Source organism: Mauremys mutica, chromosome 3 (genome assembly GCF_020497125.1).
Source record: "Mauremys mutica isolate MM-2020 ecotype Southern chromosome 3, ASM2049712v1, whole genome shotgun sequence".
NCBI classification, from domain to species: Eukaryota; Metazoa; Chordata; order Testudines; family Geoemydidae; genus Mauremys; species Mauremys mutica.
In genome coordinates, this window is record NC_059074.1 from 138,774,730 (window position 1) to 138,791,144 (window position 16,415).

General features: G+C 38.7%; 1 protein-coding gene across 3 annotated transcripts in view; it reads right to left on the reverse strand.

Moving 5' to 3' along the window:
- PLD5 (phospholipase D family member 5) overlaps window positions 1-16,415 on the reverse strand; it is a 280,023-nt gene that overhangs the window by 177,513 nt on the left and 86,095 nt on the right. The gene's annotated exons all lie outside the window — the stretch shown is intronic.

Here is a 16,415-nt window from a genome sequence, read left to right on the forward strand (position 1 = left end):
GGCTCTACCCAGCATTCCAATGGGCAGCGGGGACTGCGGGAACTGTGGGATAGCTTCCCACAGTGCACCGCTTCCAAAGTCGACGCTGGCCCCGTGAATGTGGACTCAGAAATTCGAATTAGTGTATTTAGTATGGATACACAAATTCGACTTCATAAGGTCGAATCCACAAATTCGAACTAAGTTGATTCGAAATAGTCTTGTAGTGTAGACAAGGCCTTAGATCTTAAGGAAAACCTAGATTAGGAAACCAGAAATATTGCAAGTCAAGATTTAGCATCTGGTGCAGTAACTTTCTCATGTTGTGGCTGCCTCTTGCCACTGATTAATACTCTCATTTTCATAAACATTAACACTTACTACCAATACAGTTTTCATGGGTTGTTTCAGTTTCCATTCGAATCCTCATTTTTCCAGTTGCCCAGACTTTTGGAGTAAAGTTTGCTTTAAGCCCAATGGTGAATATTTAAAAAAAAACTGAACTAGTCTGGCCATTTTTGAGTTAGACAGCACATTTCCCAAATGTTTTCCAAACAGTTACACGTGTCCCAAATATTCTGGATGAGATGTATTCATAACTCAAAAATGGGAAGCAGGAAATTTCAGAGATGTCTCATTTTAAATTCCTCATTAAAGAAGTAAAAACAGTCTAGGTTTGAACTAGATAAGTTCAGTTGTTTTAAATTTAAAATATTTTAAGTTAGAATATTTGCAGACATGTCTGAACTATTTTTCTATTTGGTTTTCACTGTTTACTGAAGTAGGCTGGAGCACACAGGACTAAATTCTGCTCTGTTGGTGGGATGAAATAGTTAACTTTTAGTTGTAAGAGTCTTCAAATTAGCCTTAGCACTGAGCCAAATTAAGTATTTTGGTCCAAATTAAACCCTGGAGTAATTCCATTGCTTTTTACCTATATAGACAACGTTAAGTGCCGTTAGGGTGGGATTTTCAAAAGCCCAACACTCAGAGATTCCAATGTTGAAAGAGACCACTGTGATCATCTAATCTGACCTCCTCTATAACACAGGCCATAGAACTTTTCCAAAATAATTCCTAGGCACGTCTTAGAAAAACATCTCATCTTGATTTAAAAGTTGTCAGTAATTGAGAATCCACTACATCTCTTGGCAAACTGTTCCAGTGGTTAATTACTCTCACCATTACAAATTTATGCCTTATTTCCTGTCTCAATTTGTCTAGCTTCAACTTCCAGCCACTGTGTTGTGTTATACCTTTCTCTGCTAGATTAAAGAGCCCGTTATCAAATAGTTGTCCCCCATGTAGCTACTTATAGACTGTAATCAAGTCACCCTCAACCATCTCTTTGTTAAACTAAGTAGATTGAACCCCTTGAGTCTATCACTATAAGGCACGTTTTCTAATTCTTTAATCAATCTGATGGCTCTTCTCTGAACTGGAGTAGGAGCAGAGTAAAACCAACACCGAGTACTTGTGGACCCTCCCCACCCAAGGTTATGCTTTTGTGTTGTTTGGTAAGGGTGAGAAATCAAACACACAAGAGCCAGGGCATTCAAAAGGTTTTCTAACAGATCAATAGCTTTGCCTTATTGGGCACAGGAATGTTTTCAATTGACATTTTTCTTTGTTAAATGTCAACATTTACATTGCTTTGTATAAGCCTGAGCCCGAATGCTTTGTGCACTAAAGGGCCCAATCCCTTCAGAAGTCAGTTCACTGAATTCCCAGTGAAGTCAGTGGGAGTAGAGGATGCCCACTACTTTGTGGGATTAGCTCCTAAAATTCCCATTGCAGTTAAGGAAGTTAAAGATAATGAACAAAGATACAATGCTGCACCTTCTGAAGTTAAAGTTATTAACAGTAAACGTAAACCTATGATTACCACAGAGTAGTATCAGTGTTCCTAAAGTAGGGGAAAATTCTTGATATCTCAGATACAACTGCATGATATGATTGGTCACCATTAAAAAGTCAACATTTATGCATAACCGTAGAGAAATACACTAATTTTATACTCTTGAATTTTAACTGACATATGGAAAAGCCATTGCTCTATTTTTAAAAAAAAGGGAATTGTAATTTGTTGCCATCTTAACAGTGGAAAAAACTCCTTAAATTAAAGTGACAGAGAGAGAGAGAGAGAGAGAGAGGCAGACATACAATTCATGAACCCTGCTAAAAGGACAGCATCAACATAAAAAACAACCACCCCTGTGATAAATGAAGGGGATGAGGGGGTAGTTTCCTTTTATGGGCACCCAGCCAGCTATAAAATCCCTGTTAGTAGCTATTCTCTACTTGCTTTACCTGTAAAGGGTTAAAAAGTCCATAGGTAAAAGGGATGGAGTGGGCACCTGACCAAAAGAGCCAATGAGAAGGCTAGAATTTTTTAAAGTGTGGGGGGGACATCCCCTTGCCCCTGTGTTGGTCTTCCGGAGAGCAGGGACAGGGCTGGAACTATGCTGTAAAATGTTTAGGCCAGGTATGAAAATCATCAGATCATACCTAGAAACTACTCGTTTGAAACCCCAGATATGTAAGTAGATCAGGAAATGTCTAGGAAGATGCGATTAGGTTTCTCTCTTATTTCTTTAAGGCTTGTGGACTCCGCTGTGCTAACCCCAGGTGCTTTTGTTTTGCTTGTAACCTTTAAACTGGACCTCAAGAAGCTATCTTGATGCTTAATCCTTGTAATTGTTTGGGTTTTTTACCTAGCAAAAAGCCTAAGTTTCAGATGTATTTTCTTTCTTTTCGTTTTTAATAAAATTTACCTTTTTTAAAAACAGGATTGGGTTTTTGTGTCCCTAAGAGGTTTGTACATATATTGTTTAATTAGCTCGTGGCAACAGCTGATTTCCTTTGTTTTCTTTCTCAACTCTTCCCCGGACGGGGGGTGAAAGGGCTTGAGGGTACCTCACAGGAAGGAATTCTCAAGTGCGCCTTCCTGGGTTCCCAAAGGGTTTTTTTTGCACTTGGATGGTGGCAGCATCTACCCATCCAAGGTCAGAGAAAAGCTGTGACCTTGGGAGTTTAATACAAGCCTGGAGTGGCAAGTATTAATTTTTAGAATCCTTGTGGGACCCCACCTTCTGCACTCGAAGTGCCAGAGTGGAGAATCAGGCTTGACAACCCGCCACATACATTCCTATCCAGAAGTATTTTCCCTAATATAGTTAGTTTTAGTAATTTTAGGTATAACTAAATGAAATTTGGGAAAATAATACTTTTCTCCATTATTTTTAGTTTGCCCAAAGTATTGTAGAGTCAGTTAAAGATTTTTCCAGCCAGTCAGTTTTCTTTGTTGATGATGTGAATCTTTCAAAGCAACAAGAAAAAATATTTTAAAAATATTAAAGTGTGCTTGCAAGTCCATAAAAATTGGCAGGAAGACTCAGAAGCAGGTGTAGAATGGTACTTGCAACTACTTTTAACTCACTGTTTAGATTGACAACATTATAAAGTGCTAGTGTCCATTTAATAGTGGAGTATAAAAAGTTCAAGGACCCAAGGAGTTTTCAGATTATTAAAAAACCTATTTGCTTTTCACTTGATGTCATAGGGCACAATAAGGGAGAAAAGCAGTCAGATTAGCCTGATTATAAACTGATACATGTTCATGAAATGAAAACAGTCTAAGAGATGGGGTGTTTATTTTTAGCTCAGTGAATTTCTAACTATATTGTGAGTTCACATAGAAATAATAGCTTGCTGGGCTAAGTGGCAAATCTAATTCCATTGTTACAGAGAACATAACCAATGTCACATTCACAGTATGAATTATATTCTACTTTAAAGAGAGATAAAGGAAATAAGGAGAAGCTTAATGTTCCATAGCTAACCAGGGAATAAAGGTAAACTAGATAATTATAGTGATTATATATATCTGATCTGTGCTTTTATTTCACTAGGAAAAACTGAGAGGTAATTCAGTAACTATGTATTTTATCTTACTAAATTTTGTATTTAAAATTGAATTAGCACTATTGGTAATTTTTATATTTAAAAGTTATTCAATTTGTTAGATAATACACTGACTAACTGAAAAATATGACACAGTGAGCACAGATGCCCATTTCTGTTTTGTTTTTTATGGGTAGGCAGTTGCCAGGCTGTGACCATTCCTTATTACACCTACCACATTGTTGTACTGTTACCTTGTGCTCCCCCATATATTTGTTGTATTCCTCTTCGACCATCAGCACTTTAGAACAAGGACCATCTTTTTATTATGAATGTGTACAGTGTGTGGCACAACAGGACCCTGGTCCTGACTGAGGCTCCAATGCATTACTGCATTACAAATAATACATTTTATAAATTGGTATGTACATCCTGTTTCAAAGAATATCATGTAAGATGTCAAAGGAAAGCGAGTGTCACAATGGTTATGAATATTATTATAAAGAGTTATGTATATAGATATATTGGAAATATGTTTGTATATTGGCATTAAATCCCCAGCAGAGGTGAAAGACTGGTTTCCTGCAAGACCAAAAGATGTTTATCCATCTATCTGTTGAAGTATACATTGAGTATCATCTTGTTCACAATCACCAGTCTGAGCTAAAGGCAGATGAAGGACTGTGAGATTTAACAGGAAGAGAAGAACAGCAGGGGGAAATAACTTTATATGAGGGTGCAGTTCAGAGGTTTACTGGGCTAACTGGGGGGAGGGACAAGGAAAGCACCCTGTTATCCTTCACATAGGAATTAAATGGTCAGTGTGTTAACATTCATAAAAATGGGATCACAACCAGCCTTGGTTGGAAATGCTGCAAAAGGCTTTGGGTGAGATAAATCTGATCTAGATAGGAGGTTAGTCTGTTAAATCTAGTCTCTAGGACTTGTGTTATGATTTTGGTTTGGATGTAACCTGTTTCAATTACCCTTATTCATTAACTCTTGCATCTTGATCTTTGATGATAAACTTATGATTGTTTCCACTGTACTATATTACAGCGCTGTGGTATTGTACAGGGAGCTAATCCTGAGTTGAATTATTCAAGACGGTATATACACTTTCCCTTGTGGACAACAGATCTGGTATTACTGTGAGCGTTGAGTGGATAAAGGGCTGGATACTACTATACTAGTATGATTTTATGTTTGTATTTTATATAATTTAAAATGAAAAATAAAGAATAATAATGTAGCATGTATTAAATGTTTTGGTGTATGATTGGATCATATCCTTTCAGCCATCCTTTTTGAACAAAAAAAAGAAATGGCCTAAGAGGCCATTTGGTAAAAATTACATCAGCCGGAATCTGTATCTGGGCTTATTTCAAAGCAGTAACAGACCTTTTAAGGTCACTATTTTGTTGTAGGGTTAGCATTTTAAAATAAGTAAAAGAATGCAATGATTGTTTTTCTTCTGCGTTGCAACTTAATGTTCTTGTTCAAAATGTTCTGTGTAAATCAGTTCCGTTTTGTGTGTAAATAAAAATTTGTGTGTTAAAAAATAAATGCGAAAGCCATCACTGAACCAAATGTTCTAGGGAGGAACTGAAGACAGACTCAAGGGTGCCGGGAGGATGCAACACGCCCCTGTTAAAATATCAGAAGAGGGCAAATTAACGACTCTAAAAACAAGACAGGCACCTATCAATGGGGACAAAATAGCTGTAATCAAAACCAGTGTGGAATAACTCCCTGGAAAACTTAATAAAAAAACAAAATTAAAAAAAAATTAAAAACAAGCACTCATCAAAGAACAATTAATTACAGCATGATGGTGCAAAACTCATTTGTCCCAATGAAGGAAAATCACATATAAAACATGGTGCCTTGCCGTAAAACTTTGGGTTCATCCTGCCAAGACTTCCCCAGAGCATCATGTCATGACCAACGGAACCCAGTTCCTCCCTACCCGTGATCAACCTACCTGGCCACTAGATTGATCTGGACTGGTAACTATAACATTGACTGGCAGGACAGAGAGTGAGTGTGTGTGTGAATTAAATGCATATGCTAATTTTTGTATCTTCAATAAACGCGGCATCTTGCCTTTTCCCCTGAAAAAGATCGTGTGCTTCTTATAAGCATAACATTTTTGGTGGAGAATTGCAAAAGGGGGAAGACATGCACTGTAATTGTTGAAAATACTGCTAAAAAACGAATAAAAAGTATACCATACATATAAAGTGATTGATCATTCAGGTATGCACACCCCAGGTCATAGGAGTGCCTGGCAATAGAGGGACGATTAGAGTCCTCGCTCCGACCCATCTGTTGGGGAAAAAATCTATACAAATAAAATGGATACAAACTGTCTAGGTATATAAACTCCCGGCCATAGAGGACCCAGGCCATAAGGGGGAGAATTAGAGTCGTCGCTCCTACCCGTCTGTCAGGGAAAAATTGCATAGGTGAAAATACCCTCGGTCACAGCAGAATCAAGCCCACAAGGTAGGGGGCTTAGTGTTTCCCCCTTCTGCTCTGTCAGGCAGAGTTTTTAGTGTGTATAGACTTTTTGTGTTTTGTAAGTCCCAGCACAAGTGTGGGCAAATAAGGAGTAGATTTCTGTAAGACCTCACTCTGAAGGATATAGGAGTGTGGGATATTGTTGTGATTTCACAATTTAAAAAAAATGTTTAAAAAAAGGGACCAGGAGGTGTGGGGGCTAGTCAAGAAGCCCACCCACCCTCCTTGCTAAATTGGTAGTGGAACAAAGTCTGTGTCTATGGAAGGAATGGCTCAGCGAGGAAAGCAGGATCAGGCCCGGACAAGCAGGCAGGCAGGCAACCAACAGAGATTAAAAAACAGGTTGGGAGCCCTAAGGACATAGTTGCAAAAGTAAGGAAAGGAGTAAGTACAGGCATGGGGAATTCAAATCCCTGAAACAATACTTGGAATGGTAATATCTGAGTTAATGAAGGTGGCATTTTGGGAAATAAACAAGTAATTTTTTTTAAAAGGTAAAAAGTTAACTCTGCAAAGGCTAAAAAAATAAGCAGTTAAACGTTGTATATTTAAAAGTATTATAGAAAGAAAAATCTTGGTTTCTTTGCAGCCATGCTGAAGGGAAAATGGGCCCTTTTCCAAAAAAGTCTGTCAATAATCCAGGCAAAAAAACAATCTAATTTAAATAATTTGACTATAAACAATTAATAAGGGTTTTCTATTAAAACTTAACTGCTCCCAAATGTATACAAATGTAATCTATGTTCAGCTGTGTATAATTATATTGTGTAAATATGTGAAGTGTTTAAAACCTAAACCAACACTCCTGGCTTGTAAAACTCTTTTGTAGGTTTAAAATAAATTTTTGTTTTGTTTTGTTTTTAAATAACACCACTAACTAATTCACCCTTTAACTTCCCTGTGTGGCCAGTCCTAAAGGCAAATGGCCAATCCTGGAGTTTAACCATTAATTATAGATTAGCAGGTAAATATGCCCAATGGTCTGTGATGGGATGTTAGATGGGGTGGGATCTGAGTTTCTGCAGAGAATTCTTTCCTGGGTATCTGGTTGGTGAGTCTTGCCCACATGCTCAGGGTTTAGCTGATCACCATATCTGGGGTCAGGAAGGAATTTTCCTCCAGGCAGATTGGCAGAGGCCCTGGGTTTTTTTTGCCTTCCTCTGCAGCGTGGGTCACAGGTCACTTGCTGGAGGATTCTCTGCACCTTGAAGTCTTTAAACCATGATTTGAGGACTTCAGTAACTCAGACATAGGTTAGAGGTTTGTTGCGGGAGTGGGTGGGTGAGATTGTGTGTTGAGTAGGAGGTCAGACTAGACAATCATATTGGTCCCTTCTGACCTTAAAGTCTATGACTCTATGTAAAGGCACACAGTAAAGAAACGGGTATAAAGGCCACCTAAAATAATTGGGTAAATATAATAACCCGACAGCATGACATAGCAGTTGTAACCAAAAGTGAAAAAAGGAATGTCTGTGCTGACACATCTAAGCCAACAAATGGCACTACAGACCATCTTAACCAAATTCCAAAAAAAATAAAAAGACGAGTTACTTAATGTAGCCCATCAGTTTATGCATAAAGAAATGGGAAAAAAAACTTTTAAAAGGCTAAAGCAAGTAGCAAAATGGGAGTGTATGAAAAAGTATGTTAAAACATGGGTGTGAAATTCTGTGCGGTGCACTCAGGACAAGGCTTGTCCTCCACACTGGCAACCCATAATGCACCAACAAAGGCTTGGGCTGTGGCACAGGGTTCAAATTAATTTTATTAACAAATTGCCATGAAGTAAGAAAAAATTCCAGTATTTATTGGTAATAATTAATTCCTTTTCAGGATGGGTGAAGACATGTCCTACTACAAATAATAGCACTAGGGTAATAGCAAAAATGTTTTTTTAATAAGGTAGTATGTAAATATGGCACCCTTGAAATAATAGATTCTAACAATCGGGGAGCATTTGTAAAAAAAAAAAAATCTTTATAACAATAATATTAACCTTGGGAATTAAACAAAAGCTCCATATACCATACTGGCCTCAGTCCTCAAGCCAAATAGAGCGCATGAATCGCACTATTAAGGAAGCACTCCAAAAAGTAATAAATCACACACAAAAAAACTGGCCAAATAAACTGCCTCTAGCTTTGGCTGCCATCCGCAGCAATAATAAACTAAGAACAAAAATTCAACCCTTTCAAATTCTGTTTGGACATCCAATGCACCTAATAATTAATCCTAGTTACCTGGTACAGGGTCAAAAAATAGCTCTAATATAAACCAGCCGAATTATTTTCAATGGCTCAAACAGTTACAAGAAAATAAAACCACCCTCCAGTATAGGGTTAATAAGGCCATCAAACACAAAAACAACAAAATTCAAAAACAAAGGCCCGCAAAAGCAGCCCTGTGGGAAACAGGGGCCCAAGTCATATACCTTAAAATGGGAAAAAGGGGTCACTCACTAAAATCAAAATAAATAGGCCCTTACTCCATAGTGAACTGCCTTAGCCCATTGGTATACCGTATTAAAAAAACCAACAAAATAAAATGGGTACATGTTTCATAAAGTTAATTGTTTACATAAATAATAATGTTTAAATTCTTTGCAAAAAAGAACATCCCAGAACCTGAGCACAAGGCACTGCTTAATCACCACAATTTTAATCCACAAAAAATAAAACTCCAGTGTAAGGTTTGGCTTTACCTGCTTCTGGAAACTTTTAGTGCCCAAATAATTTGAGCAACCATTTAAAAAAACCAAAAAACAAACAAAAAAACCACCACACACAGCCCTCCTTATAAGCCAATATTTAAAAAATAATTCACTCCCTGCCAACCAATTATGAATTCCTACACATGATCTGGTAATCCTCCTAAAATGGTATAATAAAAATATTAGGCAAATCTTAAAACCCTTAAAAAATACCAATATGTATATCTAAAAAGGGAAAGTGGGACTTAAGGTTCACCTTATAAACACCACAAAATTACCAAACCACTAAAAAATAGGGGTTAAAATAGAGGGTCCCTATAAAAATACCACCTAAAAGTTCCAGCTACCCACAATTACCATATCAGTAAAATAAGCCTGTTAAAACAAAAACTATACTAACAGTTATTGTGGAATACTGTCCAATACCCCGTAGTAAATTGAACCTGTGGTTCCCAAACACATGCACCAAAATCTAAACCAAAAACTATGCATTCAAAAAAGGGAACCCCAATTAAAATAAAAAAAACAACAAAATTGTTTGTAACTCAAAGTAATCCAGTAAAAATTCTGTTAAATCCATTATTAGTAAAAATTAAAATGAATATAAATTGAACTCAGTTAAACGTGTCTAAATTGGAACCCAACTCACCCCACTGGTCCGATTATAACAGCCTAAATAAAAACATATCAACACTTCAATGGCCAAGCAAAACAAAATGTAGTAAACACCATATTAAAAAAAAAAGCTGGTTTTAAAGCAAAAATTATAATATTATAAACCTAAAGTTAATTAAAAATAAATTAAGTTCCTCATCACAACTGCAAAATAATCTCATTCACAAGCAGGCAAATACTACTATAAATTTGGTACAAATAAATCTAAAAAACCTAAAAGCAACATAAAATATGTAGTGGTGGCTAAACACCACCTCCTAGCTGCTACATAAGCAACAAATAAAATTAAAAAATAAAACTGCCTTGGCCATAAAATGTACTAAAATGCAAATTCTTAGTTTAGCATCACTTAAACACAAAATGTTTGGGGTAATATCTAAAAATATTCAGGTATTAACACATCTTTTAAAACAACAAAAATAGTCCTTGTTTAACATCTACTAATATAAATAAATGCAATATGTTTCCATCATGGTTATGCCTAATTTGTTATTAAATAAAATTGATCACCAACAGTCTATAAAAACAAAAATATTAAAAATAAGCCTGCTCCCAAAATTAACCATGGAATCCTTTTGGCTACTCCAGGTTATGGGTCAGTGAGCTTAAAAAAAAAAAAAAAAATTTTGTACACCCAAAGGTGTACAAAGTAAAGCCCTCAGAAATGGGTGTGCTTGTCCCTACCTGTCACCACAAATCCATGTAGCATCATTAAAAACATGTGCATAAAACAAACTAAAAAATGTGACGTGTTTTGTACAACAATGTGTATGTGTTAGATCCTAAAAAACAATATTTTAAAAAAATGTATTTTAAAAAAGTGTTAGCCAATGCCCAATAAAGAAATGTAAATGTAATGCCCTTGTATTATATACTAGCAATATAAATAAAATATAAATAAAAAACAACACAAAGCACTATAACTGCCACCCCAGTTAATTTCTCTGTTACCCTTGGCCTAAATGAGCACAATCTAACTAATCACTCATTGTCAAAAACCAAAATAACTCAGTTTTTACAACAAACACAAAAATATAAAAAAGTGTGTCATTCAAATATTACATGCAAATAAAATATGCTAAAATTTGCTAATTCTAAAAAAAACCTAACCGCCTATCACTGGTACAACGTTTTTACAGGCTGGTACCCGAACTCTAAGGGCATATTGTCTATTATGTGTCACCCATTACTCTGTGTTTTCTTGCTAAAACAAAAAAAAATGTTTATTAAATTATAACCACAAGCTCAAATTGCCTCTCAGTATATTGATATAAAACAATTGTATAAAATATGACCCACTCAAGAATTGAGGGGTTAAAAGGGGGACATATAGTAGTAGGATTTTATGTTTGTATTTTATATAATTTAAAAAAAATAATAATGTAGCATGTATTAAATGTATTGGTGTATGATTTGATCATATTCTGCCAGCCACCCTTTTTGAATAGCAAAAAGGAATGGCCTAATAGGCCATTTGGTAAAAATACATCAACTGGAATCTGTCTGGGCTGATTTCAAAGCAGTAACAGACCTTTTAAGGTCACCATTTTGTTGCAGGCTTAGCATTTTAAAATAAGTAAAAGAATGTAATGATTGTTTTTCTTTTGTGTTGCAACTTAATGTTCCTGTTCAAAATGTTCTGTGTAAATCAGTTCTGTTTTGTATGTAAATAAAAAATGTGTGTGTTAAAAAATAAATGTAAAAGCCATTACTGAACCAAATGTTCTTTAAAAATAAAAAAAGGCAAGTGCGCCAGGAGGCTGCAACACGCCCCTAATAAAATGTCGAAAAAGGGTAAATTAACAACTCTAAAAATAAAACAGGCACCTATCAATGGAAACAAAATACCTGTAATCAAAACCAGCATAAAATAACTCCCTGAAAAATTTAATAAAAATAATAAAAAATAAAAAATAAATTGAAAAAAACAGTTATTCATCAAACAACAATTAATTACAGCATGACAGAGCAAAATTCATTGGTCCAAGTAAAAAAAAAATCACTGTATAAACAGGGTGCCTTGCCATAACTTTGAGTTCGTCCTGCCAAGACTTCCCTGGAGCATCATGTCGCGACCGACAGAACCCAGCTCCTACCTACCCATGATCAACCTAGCTGGCACTAGATTGATCTGGACTCTGGACCGGTAACTATAACATCAACTGGTGGAACAGTGTATCTGTGTGTATGTGTGTGGTGTGATTGAATGCATATGCTAATTGTTGTATCTTCAATAAACATGGTGTATTGCCTTTTCCCCTGAAAAAAAAAAATCCTGTGTGCTTCTTATAAGCATAACACTACAATGGAATACTTCAAAGAGGGAGCAGGGATTGGTGTGCACTTATTGTTATCCTGCAAGGCAAAATAAGGGCTGACATGGCCCAGAGGAGATTGTTTGGGTGGCTAACAGGCTGGTGGTGTCAGGGAGCTGACATACATTTAAGCACAAGCAAGTCTCTCTCTCACTGGAGAAAGAGGCAGGTAATAAGTTGACTCCCAGCCCTGGTCACCCTTGAGACCCATCACAAGGGTGTACCAAGCTAATGTCTTTGGTTCAGCGCTAAACCTTGCACAGATCTCCACATTTCTGTAGAGAAGAAATGTGGGGAAGAGTTCTGCCTTTGCAGCATTTCCTACCCTTGCCTTACTTCAATGGTTCTCTGCTGGCATTGCAAATGAAGTCAGATCCCTGTTGCTTTAAGGTCAGAAGAGATTAGGTGCCACTCCCCATAGCACCATTCCCTACCTTGCACACACATCTAGGCTGGAGGTAAAGCAACGCTGAGTTACCACCCCCTGCAGCCACACCACAAATGCTACCTACCATGGGGAACCTCATGAACTTCTACTCATCTTAGTCCTCTGCTGTGGGCCCTTTGGTTTTGTTTTATGATAGTTTCTAGAAAAGCGGAAAGAACCTAAACCAGTTAAAGATTCCGTGCTTTATCTTCAAGGTTCCAGTAGCTGGGACTGTCTAAATCTAATTTCCAAATACACCTCTACCTCGATATAACGCTGTCCTCGGGAGCCAAAAAATCTTACAGCATTATAGGTGAAACCATGTTATATTGAACTTGCTTTGATTCACCAGAGTGCACAGCCCCCCCTCCCCCCCGGAGCGCTGCTTTACCATGTTATATCCGAATTTGTGTTTTATCGGGTCATGTTATATGGAGGTAGAGGTGTACCACGATGTACTGATCTAGCTTATCGTTTGTGAAACACAGGGTCAGCAAGATACCAGAATTCCTGACATAAATTGCACTGACTCAAGGACTTCAACATCTCAAGTAGTTCTAATTTATTAACAAACAAAAAGACAAATAGCAAAACTGGTTTGTCAACTGGACCCTAAGTGCCTTCATTTGCTTCAGGTCTTTCCTCAATAAGAGTCTTCATCAGAATAAGTTCACTTTGAGATTGCTTCCATTATGAAGCACTCCTGAAGGGACATTCATTCCTCTGTGATGGAATTCACCCACACCATCAATTCACCCCACTGAAAAAGCTGAAGATAGAACATAACTGAAGCAATTTAGCCAATGTTTTGGGATGCCCTCATCTTCCACCTGCATATTCACACCTCCTCCTCCTGTGTTTGTCCTGGTCCCTCCCTTCTCTAAACCAGAAGTCTTGTTACTCCCAACACTGTCAGGCCTCATCTTGCACTCTACTATTGTTACACATTGTGTCCTCTGGCTGCTGTCTTCCCATAGTGCAGTGTGTAGGAAGGGAGCATGGTCTCCCTCCCTGACAGATGGGGAGAGAGCTGCGACCACCTTCTGGTGGGCAGAGCTGGAACACCTGTGATCACCCCACTGGAAGGAGAGGGGCGGACAGGAACCGCAATATAAAAGGCAGGCCTTCCAGCTCAGTTGGACAGTTGCCAGGGGAGTAGGACATCTCCCCCCTGCTGCTGGAGCTCGGACCTGACGGAAGCCACTACAGCGCCAAAGACCCGGAGGGACTGCGGGAGCTGCCAGGCACCAGGAAAACTGAGGAGCTGTTGTGGCTGCCACTGGCCGTTTATCCCAGCGAAACTAATGATGACCCTGGAACCCAGGTACTCCCTGAATGGGAGTGTAGGAAGGAGCCCAGGGAAGCCGAATAGGGTTCGGCTGTGTTACTGACTGCAAGCCATCCAGCATGTTGCGACCGGATTTCCCCACTGATGGATCATTCCACCACTGTTAGGGCTCCATGGTGGGATGCAGTGGAGTCAGGTGGGCCTGCATCCCCCTACTCCCTGCCACCCCATCTTTAGGCTAAGAGGCCTGCATTGGTCTGTCGCCCACTCTAGCTAGGACACCAGACGGTTTTGCTGTCTGTCCCACCAGAGAACCGATCCCCCTAGACAGCTGCGTTGCTCTGCCTGACTGCAGGCCAGAGTGTAGGGATATTAAAGAAGGTACTAACAGTGATTCCCTCAAGTGACAGTGAGCCCACCCCCAATTTCACCAAGTACAAAAATCTTTTAGTTCTGTTAAAACTTGTAAGCTCCTGTCTGCAGAAAACATGGATTGTATCTGTCCTGTGAAAGAGACTCTATTACTGTGTAAAACTTACAAACAAGTTAATTGACTTTGTTCTTGATGTAAACACTATGCTAGCCTTAAGCTGTAATTGATACAATGTAAACAAACAGACCCCACCCTCTGTGATTACAGGGCTGGAGTCTCATATGAATTAACACACACCCCAAAGTGGTGGAGACAGTAAATTAAAATATGGTTAAGATATGGAATGTATGTTAATGAATGCTTAATGTGCATGAATGGTTAGGGAGGTGCCAGCCTAGAAAGGGAGTATCCATCGGCCGAAGAATGTGTCAAATGGATCACCAGACAACCCCCGGAGGGTAAACTGGGATCCACCCCATCACCTGGAAGGATGAAAAACACAAACTTTGGACAGTGTAAAGCCACCAGGAATATGCCACTTTAGACAATGTGGAGCCATCAGGAATGTGCCATCTGCTGATTGAGTCAGCAACAGCAGGATGAAACAGCTCCCATAGACTAACATAGGAATTAATTCCTATAAGAATGAACTCCAAAGACTGAGGACTTTGAGTCTCTGGTTCTGCTGCCAGCCTCCAGGAGCATCAGGTGCATCTGAGACAGACTCGGCTCCATCCTCATGACCAAGATACCTGGCCAGTAACTTGGCATGAGCAACTTCTAGGCTGGTAACTATAACACCTATACAGAACTTGAATAAATGATTGTGTGAATGTATCACTGCTCTACAGCCAAAATGCTTCTGAAATAAATGTAGTCAAACGTTACTAATTCTGGGTCACTGAGAACGAAAATGATGCTTAAAATTGTTGACTGGCTCTAGTTTTCAAGATATGCTATTGGGTCAGTATATACGACCCTTGACTTGGGAATAGCGGAGGATAAGTGAGTTATAAAGGGAAGGGATCTCAATTTAAACCAGAAATGACTAAAATACATCTTTGACTGGATCTATGAATAAATCTATGACTGGGTTTGGACAGTACTTGCTTATTAGGCAAAACAATGAATGATGCAATCTGAAGCTGGTATTGCGTCATACATGATATGAATTGCATCATGTTATTCCTAGAAGTCATGGATGATGCAATCATAACGAAGCTTACATCACTCTGCTGAACAAATTGCCCTAAATCAGCTCTAGAAATCATACAGTGTCGTGCTCTCTTATTTGTCAGTGTTTGATTTTGCAAAGGGACACATTTCTGTTTAGCCAAAGTGAGCAGAGATGCCTCATACTTGTGTGAACAGTGCAGATAACTTCTGCTAAGTTTGTGGTGAAGTGACTTTTGCATCACAAAAGCGCAGTATAACCACTATGGTTCAGAAAGCCTATCACCTTTATTTTGGCTGCAAAATTGGAGATCAGGACAAGAGGTGGGCCCCACACATATGCTGCAACACTTGTGCAACAAATCTTCGCCAGTGGTTGAACAGGAAAAGGAAATCCATGCCTTTTGCAGTGCCAATGATTTGGAGAGAGCCAACAGATCATACCAGCAATTGTTACTTCTGCATGGTGCCTCCAGTTGGGAAAGGCGTGTCAAAGAAGAAAAAGTGGACTGTGCATTATCCAAACATTCCATCAGCTATACGCCCAGTACCCCACGGAGAAGGACTGCCGGTTCCTGATGCACCAGAATCATTCTCACTTGAGTCAGACGAGGAAGAGGAAGAGGATGAAACTTCTGGTCCTGAACCATCAATGTCACAGGACCCACATTTTCTCCCATCCTCCTCCTCTGAACCACACCTCATAACACAAGGTGAACTGAATGACCTTGTCAGGGATTTGGAACTACCCAAGAGTAAGGCAGAGCTGTTGGGCTCCAGACTACAGCAGTGGAATCTCCTGGCAGGTGATGGAAACCCTAACATGTTCCGTGACCGTCAAAAGGATCTTGTCCCATTCTTCTTCATGGAAGGTGATCTCGTAGCCTGCAACAACATCAATGGTGTGATGGCAGCCCTCAACATCGTTCACGATCCAGATGAGTGGAGACTGTTCATTGATTCATCGAAGACGAGTCTTAAAGCTGTTTTACTGCATAATGGCAATGTTTTGCCATCAATTCCAGTTGGTCATGCAGTCCATATGAA